Below are 12,294 nucleotides of genomic sequence, written 5' to 3' on the forward strand. Positions count from 1 at the left end.
TGCTGTACTACAAAGCCTTTCTGCGGGCTGCTGCTTTGACAAGCACAGTTTCAAAACTGCCCTCAGTTCGGAGAGAAGCTGATATCTTGTATGTGGACGCAGGGTCTCTTCTTTCTTCCCAACTGTAGTGTGAGTTTGCAGGAGCCCTGCATCCACCAATAAAAGCTTGACAGAAGTGGAGAGCTGAGGATAGCCGTCTGTGTTTCCACCAATAATCCAGACAAAGTACCTGCAAACAGCCAGTCCCTGATGATGAATTGCTGCATTTAAATTAAGTTGCCTCCTTGCTCATTTTTCTGCCTCATCCACAAGCAAGCAAGTGTAAATGTTTTATGTTCAACACCCTGCATGTTACAATTTATGGAGCACATCATCGGACCGTATGCCGATGAGTGGACTGAATTCTAATGGCATCTGTGCTCAAGTGTGCACACAGAATAATAAACTCAATTCATTAATCCAGGGTCCATTCCTTACAGCTACTGCCTGTGATAAGTGCCAACTCTTACATACATGTTTACATCTTAAAAACTCCTCATAAAAGGAAAATGAATGTGCAGAGCGGGCTGACACGCATTCTCAGAAACGCTCAAAGTCACATTAGCCGAGCTTCGAATCCAATCCCTCTTTATCTTGTTATTTCAGCACTTCTTAGAGATGAATAAAGTGACTTTTTAAAGCATGCAGGACTCCTGCGAAGCTTGTACAGATGAGTGGTGACAGCTGGTGTTCCTCACATATGGGTCAGTATTCAGAGCTTTAGAACATTTAAAGAAGAGGAGAGAAACATTAAAAAGAACACTTTGACTGTATGAAATGACCGAATTACTGCTGTCTGACCTGCAGGCTAAAAGATGATGTCACTAACCAGCTGCTTCTGGTCTGAGGCGCAAACGGTAAACTCTCATGATGATGAAGTCATCCAGGTCATGGTAGTCATAAGAGCTTGAATGAGGGCTTTCTTGACTGCTCTCTCAAACCATCTGTCTTCTGCCTGAGTGCTGATGTGCAGCACAGCGAGGAGTCTGCGGACCTCCCACAGGAGGGACCGAACAAGAGCTCCACAAGCGCATGGCACAGCCTAGGAGAGCCACCTCTTCAGGTCAAAGCTCAGCAGTGCACCTGCATCTCAAGGAGAAGGGACTCTGTTTTGTGGACAGTGATGTACAGAGAAGGCGGGTGGTTTGAGAGAGGAGTGGAGGAAGCCATCTTTGGACAGAGCAGGTGCTCTCGGGTATCAATCTCACCAATTCAGAGGTGATGATGACTCTAACGACATGCACATTGGTGACTGTAACGACCCTCTCTGCTGCTGAGCTGATCCTCCCCACCATCCAGTTCAGAACTGAAGGAGCCTTTCGGATGAGGTGAAACGTCTTCAACATCCAAGAAGAAGTCCAGTTGCCCTTTTTCAAGCCCTTATAAGCTCATGACTGACAGATTTACCAGATAAGATATAATATCACACATATTCTAAGAAATTAGAGTAATTTGTACTACTTCTAATGAATTACAGCCACTAGCAACGTAGCAGAAACCACCAACCTCTCCCAACACTGTGCTGACGCCGTGTTTCTGCTTCAAACCAGTTAAAGATGTAGCAGGCAAAGATCTTAGAGACCAGAAAAAACTGCCTTACTTTGAAAATAAGCTGGTCTTCTGCAGCTCTTACGTTATCAGTTGGAGTGCATGTCCACACCAATACATTTATGCTCGTGGAGCTGAGCAGTCGCCAGCAGCCCCGGCACAAAAACCGTGAAGTAATGAGGTGAGAAGTTTACTTTTATGTTGAATTTTTCACATGTTGACGAGCAATTATGAAAACTGCGTCCTTAAACCATCGTTTTGACATTTATTGGGTAACTACACGGTAAAAAGCAGCAGGTAGCTTTCTGCACAGCAATGTGCTCATCAGTCATGTTAAACTCTGCACAGCAACACCAGACAGCAAAAGTTTTATACAAACGCAGTCTTAGTGTGGTGAGAAAGTTTCTACAGTGTTGCAGACCATCTGAGATTAAATACTGTTGATAGACTTTGTGACCTAAATGTGAGGGAGGTTGTCCGATTGGCCAACAAAGCAGTTTAACCATGTCATCAGGTTAATGATAGGTTACTATCAGCCACAACTGACACACCACTATAACTAAGAGCTGTTGAACACAGCATATGAGGCTTATTGTCTCACCTGCTCAGAATCCAGCCTCAGTCTGGTGTAATCTTGGAGCTCTCTCAATCAATGAAAGGAATTACTGATGCTGACTCACGTTTTATTCATGTGTCGTCAGACACAGTCTTTGACAATCCTGCCAATGCCCTTTCCAAGAGCTACTGCTACCACTGCCTACTCTCTGGACTCCCAACACGTGCTCGTGCATCGTGGACAAGCAGAAAGTGACTGTCTGACAAAAGCTGTGATGGGGCAAACGCACCTAACGGAGCCCACAGGAGAGGCGGTGGAGTAGGATGTAGAGGATTTGCTGCTAAGTCTGTTGTCTCATCGTTGGGGGAGTTGGGTGTCAATGGAAAATATTGAAGGAAGTGTCAGGTGAGGCAGTAAAGTCCAGTCAATGGATTTGGACTAGAAGAAGCAATAGTAGCTGAGGGCCCAGCAGGGGGAGCACTGAGGACAAACAGACTCTTGGAAGAAGCAAGGAAGAAATCCAGGAAGTATTTAACTGCAGGGTGTGGCCCAGGTGAGCCTTTTGGAACCAGGCGGCCATTTTAGGGGAGTTGGCCTGTATGGCCTTGTTTTTGCTGGCATTTTTAGTGACTGTAGGACTGTTTAGGTGAGTCTGCTCGTGTGCCTCCACCTCTGACCCCCTCTATACTTTCATTACCCCGAACCAGGGTTTGAATCCCCACCCCGCTATGACTGATGTGCAGCTGGGGGAGCTGATAATAAGGCTGCTTGTGGAAGAAAAGATGGTTGTGGTGGTGTGAGGTGCAGTGATGGCTGGCATTAGGGGAGTGACTCTGGGACGCCAGGCCTCACTCAGTGGGTCTACGTGATGAGATTAACTGGATTACAGCTACAGTTGGGTTCTGCTCCTTATCTGAGGGTAATGATCCTTGGATATATGGCGGTGAATGAATGGAATCACTGGCACAAAGCAGGTCATACCCCGGTACCATAGGTGGCGCTGTCCCCATTTCACTTTTACTTTTATTTGTTCTTTGCCAGATCATTTGTTTGGTTACTCACTCTTTTCCAAATCATACTTTTTAGTAATTCCTTGTTTTTAGGGGTGCACACAATGTTAACCCAAGTGCATGCCTCAGTTTTGGGTTAAAACTGAAGGATTCGACTCCTGATCTTAAGCTAAAGTACTAAAAACTAACTCTCTGAAGACAGTCAGTGGGTCTCCATGATGAGATTAACTGGATTACAGCTACAGTTGGGTTCTGCTCCTTATCTGAGGGTAATTATCCTTGGATATATGGCGGTGAATGAATGGAATCACTGGCACAAAGCATGTCATACCCCGGTACCATAGGTGGCGCTGTCCCCATTTCAGCTATCGCTAATAGAGCCACTTCCTGTTGACGTCTTCACCGCCAACAACAACAAACTCAGGCATTCAGAAAGATGGCGAACGCAGAGCAAGATGAAGCTGCGTCCCTCTCCATCTGTGATGAGCTGGTTATGGCACAGACGATGCACAACGAAGCATTCTCCATCGTGTTGTTTCTTTCTTTCTGACGGCGCCGACAGCAACAGTAACATCGTCTCCTTCCAGGACGATCGCAGGAAAAAATCTGGAGCATGTGCAGAACGCTCGATCCGATCCACTGTCGTCTACGTGCACGTTCAGTGCACGTTTGGATCGAGTTATCTCGGGGTCTTAATTCGATCGCGAGTAATCCGATCCATTTATTGTCAGATTAAGGTGTCTACATAAACTGAATAACTGTAATTTGGCCATTAATCCGATCCGATGGCACTCATGTAACCGCACTGACTGATGAAAGGAGGTTCCCACCTGATGACCCCAATGACCTGTTTATCAGCGCTGCTCACTGGTCTGTAGGGATTATAGGGATCAGGAGTTCTTCATTAGGCACTGAGCCAGAATTAGAAGGTTAATTGTTGAATTTTGGGAATTATTCACTGAGTCTGGTCCATTTTTTTGGTAGTTTCTTGTGTTTACTTTGAGTTTTGTCAGACCACTGGGGTTATAAATGCTCCCCATCATGACATGAACTGGTTTATATGTAGTTTCACCTTCCAGACTTGGAGTGACTCGCGTTACATCAACATTTCCAATACACAGTAAATATCGTTTTTAACTTTAACAGTACTAACCAATAAAAGCTGAAAGGTTAATGTCTTAAATGTTTTTATTTTGTTTGAGGGAATGTTCCATATGAGATGTCATAAATATGGGCCGTGTGCCTCCAGAACACCAATGGGATTTCCTATAGGCATTAATGTAAAACTTAAAATGCATTCAGTGCTTTAATCTGCAAGATAAAAAAGATACCCAGCACAAATTCAGCTTTTTTTTTCTAAGACTGGACCATGTTTGAGTCCTTTTCATGAGATCATGATACGATCCTTCACAATTAGTTTCATTAGTAATGTAGGAAACATTAGGCTGGATGGGTGAGTGACTCAGCTCTCTTGGATGAGTCCCACACGAAACCCATCCAACCTCCTGACATGGACGTTTTTTGGAGTTTAAAACTGGTAATCCTGCCTTTCGTGACACTTTCCAGACATGCTGTCATAATCCATTTGTTATGACAGTTTCACAAACTTCCATGGAACTTTGTGGAGGCAGAACATCTCACTTACTGCAGTGAAATTCTGATGCAGCGCCTCAGATAGTGTTGTGGTATGATTTCCATCTTTCTTATGGGTGAACTGGGTTCAAATCTCCTGCATGAACCTCCAGTAGGGGTCCTTAGGCAAGACCCCCTTTACCCTATCTGCCTTCCTGTAAGTCGCTTTGGATAAAAGCTTCTGCTAAATGCATAAACATTCATATGCCAGCATGAGAACTTCCCTGGTTTGCTGCTAAGATGCATCATTGTCTTCCTTAAATAGGTTTAAACTGGGCTAAATGTGAAAGCCCTCGAAAGAGTTTTGAACTAATTCTGACCATTTTCTGAGGCTTCAGCTCAAAATAAAGTAATCTGATGTTTTAGCTCTCAGATAACAATATTGGCGTCATTATCATTAATTGTTAGAGAGGATCTGAGTTGATGTACAGTAATGCGAACACTCCTCCCCTCCCAGTGTCCCACAATTCTGTCTCAGCCAAACCAAAGTGTGTGGCACAATGCTGCCCAAGCCAATTAAATATGAATGGGCACTTATCTCCTTGTACACAACAACGATACAATATTTAGCACTTGATGATCTGTGTCAGGAGTGCTCTCCTTTCTGTTGCTTCTCTCATTGAGAGCCTTGAAGGGCAATTAGGGCCCTTTTTCCAGGAGGAGGAGAGGAGGCTGGGACTTTAAAGAGCTGTTTTAGAAGTACTCCAGATCAAAGCCTGCCTATCAGAGCCTCTTCTGCCACAATTTTTAGCTCCAGCTCATGACTTGTCAATAAAAACTGGGTCATTGTTATGTTTCTGTGAGAGAAAATCAAAGAACAACAGAGTTGCTGTGTTTGAGTGACATGAAAATGCAGTGCTTTGTGATGGAAGTTAGATGTTTTTACTCACTTCCAGTCTCCTTGGAAGCCTCTGAAATATGAACCAGGCCGATGGATAATCCACAGTAAATCATTATGTCTTACATTGATCTTTATTTTGTCCTTTTACAGCACGCGTGGGTCCTCCCATCACATTTTCTGCTTTGTTTCCATCAGTCTTCTTGTTTTATGAGCACTTTGCACCCACGGGCCCCTCAACAGTTTCCTACCTTGTTGTTTACACGACTTCTGTACCTGGGCTCACATGCTGGGACACACTGGGATTAAGCTCAGATTCTCCATCTAAAAACAAAGCATTTTAAGATGTCAAACAATAAATAAAATCACAAAACCTCTGAAGTCACCGTGATGGAATCCAGTGAAATGTTTGGTCCATTAAACTTGAATTAGCTGCCAGTTGTGTCTGTTTTCTGTCATAATTCCTGTCTTCAGTTAAGCTTCCATGTTTTTTGTACAAGTTTCAGCATTTTAAGTGCTTTTTCTATCCATGCCATCTCAGCTTTGCTTCATTTGAGGTTGTATTTGTGAAGGGCCAAGACATCTTATCCCTGCATTTACCCATTTCTTTCCTTCGTACTTTTGTGTAAAGTGGCCGTATCGTGAAGAATTTGTTGCTTACACAAAATTAAATTCTGTTTGGTTTCCTGGAAAACAGCCCTTCATGCCAAGCTGCTGGACGATATGAAATTTGACTCTTGATTTTGTGCATGAAATAACATGCCAGGTACGTCTTGTTGTGGTGCAGCAGTTACATCATGGAGCTGCAGGACTTGTGACCTTTACAGTGAAACAACAATGGTCTTCATGTTGGCTCAGACTGGAAGAGATAAATGGAAGTGACAAGCTAATATACGTTGCACTACAAACTTCAGTGGCCTGCAGAGTGGCTCATAGCTTATTCTGCATGCCCTCTGGGCTGTCTTTTCAGGCAGCCTTGGCTCCACTTCAGGGCGTTCTCCATTTCTGCATGGAGGGCCTGACACGGAGGAGGTTCTGTAGTCAAAACAATTGGCCCTGTGTCATTTTGATTACTGCTATATTTTTCTTGCATGGTGCAGATATTGTTATTTAATTTAGGCAGTAAATGCGAGTTATGAAGTCTAAAAGCCTACAGTGGGGCAAAAAGCCCATTTGGTTGGTGTCTGACAGAAAATTATCCACAAAAATGGTGAAAATTAGTTTCTTTAAAAAATAAAACCTGGATCAAAAAAGCAGTTTAAAGTAGGACAACCTGTTAGATTAATGTCAAAGGACAAAGGGGAGTATGACAGTGAGAAACAGGGAAATCACGAGCAAGTGGCCGCGTCTTTGAAAGCAGCAGAGACCAGTGAACACTAGTAAGTGCATTTCATGTCAGAAAGCATGAGCATCCAGGTTGTCATCAGAAATGGGCATTTCATGTTCTCCCTTCGGTCGTTGTGCAGTGGATCATGGTTGCTGACCTCTCTGTCAGATCCCGGGCTCCCATCCATCAGGGAGATGTATTAATGCGGCAGCGTGTTTTTAGCTCATCCATCACAACATCAGGCCCACGCATATCTAAGGAGGGCAGTGCCGTGCATTAACGCTCCGAGAGTGTCCACAGAGCATGGTCCTGTTTGGAGTGAGTGTCATTAACATTCAGGCTTAAGAGACTTTGCTGGGAAACAAGATTTAAAACCAGCAAGAGGTTAAATCTGTGCTTACTCCAGTTCATCAGAGATCTATCCTGTTCCGAGTACTTCTCCATAAAGTGGAACTCCGTTATCTTTAAACCTAGACCTTATTTCTGGCATGAAATACGTTCTTCTCCTCACCGAGAACAGTTTGGTGAAAGTCGGCGTCCTTCAGAAGATATTTAGATAACTGGAGATCCATATAACGGAGTGAACGGGGCTTAGAGGATGCAGCCTCTAAATAAGGCATTATCTGTCTTTATTTCACCAATACTTTAAGAAGAATGAATGAATGAACGTGTGCTATAGCTCTGTTAGCTCATAGCTGCTGTTATGTGGCTACTTGCAGCTATAGGAGAGCTAACGGAGGGATTTCTACACAGGCACTCTACTGGGACCACTTCAGTTTATTATTATTACTTCATCCACACGCATGGCTGCAGCACAAAGTCGTCGTTCACATTGTCAATATCTGATAAATATCCTGCCATGTTGCACAAAACTATCAGCAGCAAACTCTGTGTGAAGTTAGCCGACTGTCACAGAGCACGGAGTGAATAAACTGTGCTGCAGGGGGGCGTGTGGATGAAGTGGTCCCAGTAGAGTGCCTGTGTAGAAATCCCTCCGTTAGCTCTCCTATAGCTGCAAGTAGCCACATAACAGCAGCTATGAGCTAACAGAGCTATAGTACATGTTCATTCATTCATTCTTCTTAAAGTATTGGTGAAATAAAGACAGATAATGCCTTATTTAGAGGCTGCATCCTCTAAGCCGCCGACTTTCACCAAACTGTTCTCGGTGAGTAGATGAACGTATTTCATGAGTCTATGTTTAAAAATACCCCACAGTTCCCCTTTAAGTCAGACTGGATGTGGATCGAATGGACTACCAGAACAGCAAAAATCTGTAATGTTTGGTTCATCTTTTTCAGTTTTCTTGGAGGAAGAGAAGTGTCAGAGATAAGCTGAGTCAAGTTGTACAACTTTTCCACACACAGTTGTTAGGATTAGGAGTGAAAAAGATGTCCATGTTCACATGTTTCATTACTCCAGGGTCCTGCCATCTCACAACTTCTCACCCTGGATTGTGACACTGTGTTCTGGTGAGTTTTTTTCAAACTAAAACCCGACAATAGTTTATACTGATAAGATTTGACTGTTTCCCGTATCAAAGCCTTGTATCTGCCTTCTCCCTCTGAGAGGTGCATGCTGAGTTCTGGACATTCCTACAACTTGTCCCCGTTGTTGACAACTTAAGAAAAAAAATCTTGATTACAGAGTATCAAATTTAACAACAGATTGGACAAATTGTAGCTTCTTGTCTCTGAAATGTTTTCGGGGGAAAGCCAGTTTCTGCTGGCTAATGTGTCGTTATAACAGGCCTTTGTCTCAGACTCATTGTGTTGTCTTATCACAGAAGTAGAAAACTGTGAATAAGTCTAATTATAAGTATCTGTCAAAGTAATTCTCATTGATTTGTCTAAAAACGTACTTGTCCTTCTATTCTGAAGTGTACTTTCTGTCATGTTCAAATCAATCAGTTTTCACTAATGACCGAAAACAGCAGGCGCTGGCTGTGCCTGGAGATGTGAAATAAAGATTAGAAGAACTTAGGTCATTAAAATGATTAACATTCCTCTCTTGCTTTACATTTTGCCATATATCTTCATATTATTCACACCTAAATGCATTTTGTGCAGAGGAGTGAAATTTTATTGTTCACTTTTAAAGGCGAGCAGAGCCGTGGAAAACAAAGACTGTTAATATTCACCTTCATTACCTTTTATCTGACTTTAAGCCTGTTTTTTGTTAGATATGCTAACACAAAGGAAGCCAAACCTCTGACATTCACCAGAGGAAACGAGGAAGGATGCATACTCACATTGTGCCTTTCAGCTAACAGGTCCAAAGTGTTGTTATTCATCATCACTCTGATTGGTCTTTTCAATAAGGTTGCCAGGTGGCTATTTGTGTAATTTCAGTACTGTTTCAACGACAGTTTGACGGCTTGGTCGAAGGTATTAAAAACTTGTGACTTTGTTCGTAATAAAAGTTTGAGATTTCTGAAACAATCCAGGAAATTCTCAGCAGAGAGAACAAACCTGGAGGGCTCAGGGCTGTCAAATGGAAAAGCTAATACTGGTTAGTATGGATGTAAATTCATAAGATTTATTCAAAGGTTTATTCACAAAACCAGTACATTTTAACCGGTTAAGAACAGAGGTGCCAGCTATATGTTGCATCAGATAACGAGTTAATATAAAAAATCTGTGTAATTTAATGATGTTACCTCTGGATTCTCCAGCTCTTAGCTCTTACCCTTTGTGCTTGTACAACAGTCCAGCTAAGGTCTGGTCTGGTCTGTATTAATCATTAATCAGACCTTTTACTCTTTTTTTTTTAGCAGGAAACCCACTGCAGCATTTATTTGCTTTAGTATGTAAACTTAAATGCTGTTTCTGTGTCTGCAGATGATTCCTGATGAAAATGAATCTCAAACTTTAGTTGAATGTCAGTCAGTGTCCATGGCTCTGAAATAACAACTTAATCTGTCATGTCTGTGGTTTTAATGCCGCCACACTCCCTGGAAGGATGAACCTCACTTGGACAATCTTGTGCTCTTCTAAATCCAAAGTCTGGAAGTCCAGTTCAGTACTGACCACATGTCCTTCGAGGGACACCGTCCCCTCACCAGCCCTGCAAACTGCTGTCATACAAAGAGTCATCCAGTTAATCATTATCAACAGTTTAAAGAGGGGTTATAACCCTATTTCATCCTGTTATCAGTAGTTTTGATAGATGTTAGCATCTATAGTGGATGCATATGTTGTGTGGTGCAGTGTTTGTCATAAACTTGTAGATTTTAAGGTTGCAGCCTTGATAAAAGTGGACAGAACCCAACGTGTCTGTGGGGGGTGCAACAGTCTTTGAATACGTAATATAATCTTTGTCAGCATCATTTTTGGGAAAGAAATAGTTGGGTTGCGAGATGTTAGTCCTATGGTGGAGCAGCTGGTTAATGTTTGCTGCTGATAATAATAATATTATGTTATGTGATGGTAAAAACTCACCCCAAAACAATGTAAGAGCTATAAAAGCACTGATTAAGATCAAATGAGAGCTTAAAAATAAGACCCATCAATATGGTGAGTGAGCTTTAAACATCTCTCTCCTCATCCTTTATTTTTCCACAGAGTCTCGGATGACGGAGAGGCCTCTTATGGATGATAGCGGGTTGGATGTTAAAACTCCATCATTCTGCATTTCACAGAGAGGCTTCTCCCTCCATCTGCACCTTCTGGCTCTGCATCGCCTGGCACTCACTTAACCGATACTGTTAGAAATATATGTATATATGCGTGTTACAACCCTATTTTCTTTCTGTTTTCGAGAGGACTTGCTGCAGGAATCACTGCGGTTTGAGAAAATGTAATCTTTTTATCCCCTCTGTTTCACCACCTGTTCTCGATACTTTCTCTATATTTGTTCTCTTATCTTCCTTTACTAAATTACTACCACCACTTCACAGGAAATGACAACACTCCCACGGCAGCTTAGAGGGCTACAGGAGTGAAATCAGGATGCAGGTCATGTGCCGGCACATCAAAAGCACACAATGTTGGCATGCTTCTGCACCACACTCAAGACGGTAAGAATCCTGGGTTTCAGGCGTTGATGCATCCAAATAAATGTAAGTTAAAGTGCTAATTTTTCAGGTGTAAGATAAAAAAATGATCTCCCATCTGCAGTTAGTGGAATTCATGTGTCTGAGCAGATGGAGCTGTTTTGTCTGGGTCTCTTACATGATGAACTGTGTCCAAGCAGTGCCCCCTGGTGGCTGCATTTCTCACACACCTTCATTGACAAATTACCCTCTGAAGCATTTAGACACTTTTCTGTTGGGGGGGTTGACATAATTTAAGAGTTTTAATTCAAAGTAAATATGACACGATTCAAAGAATAATGCTCCTGAGCGTTTTAATTTGAACACGTGTCACAAATGAAAGTAAAAATGTGAAATCGATCAACTTCGTGGAGGTGGGGTGGGGGGGGGTTGAGCGCATATATGCTGGAGCGAGGCTTGAATCATACCTTTCATAGTTATTTTAGATCCCTACATGATAGAAGTGCAGCATGTCGATGCAGTGCCAGAACCAGGAGCCCTTCTCTTTTCCCCATCCCACTGCCTCAGGCTTCAGGAGGCTCCATTTGATGGAGGTGAGTCACGCTTTTCCCAAAGAGGAACGGCATTACAGTCCAGCTTTCCAGAAAGGTCAAATATCATTCGGTTCCTGCCTGGCTGACAGCAAAAGGGACGACGGCACCTAAAAAAGCACCACTGGACTGAGAGCGCTGTGTGCATCTTTCATCTGCTCAGCGTGAACCTCCTCTCAGATCTGCTCCTCTTTGTCTCACCGGCTTTTTAAGTATGCCTGTGCACAGAGAGCACCAGACGCCCGGGGGAGATCCTCTGCTGCTGTGTGTTAGCAGTGCAGAGTTTACCTCCAGGTCATTAGCTGACATCCAGAGAGCTGCTCATTGGTCGATACGAGCCCCATTTTCTTGCATTTTTTTCACTCCCTAACTGCTCATTTTTGGAGGTTAAATCAAGATCTGTCAGCTGCAGTTGAGAAACAGCGTGGGACACGATGAGTTTCCTGCAGGTTTGTACAACTTCGGGGGCTGGAATGCACTGATCAAGAAGGCAATTAAATCAAGACAGTTTTCAAGTGTGAGCTCAGCGGTGGCTGCTTGCAAAATGTCACCAAACATTTCAAGCTGCGGCCAACCACAAATGTCAACGACAAGGAATTTTAGAAAAAGAAGAAAAAAGACTTTGGCTCACTGATACTGACTGAGAGCGGCCAAGCGATGGAGGCAACAGCTGAGCGTTTATCACTCTCCAAGCCAGCGACACGTTCTGTTGGCACGGTGAGTAAACTTGGCTCTGCTGCACCTCACCGAAGCCGCAGGA

The sequence above is a fragment of the Leuresthes tenuis genome, unplaced genomic scaffold (genome assembly GCF_036924035.1).
Source record: "Leuresthes tenuis unplaced genomic scaffold, fLeuTen1.0.hap1 SCAF_4, whole genome shotgun sequence".
Lineage (NCBI taxonomy): Eukaryota > Metazoa > Chordata > Actinopteri > Atheriniformes > Atherinopsidae > Leuresthes > Leuresthes tenuis.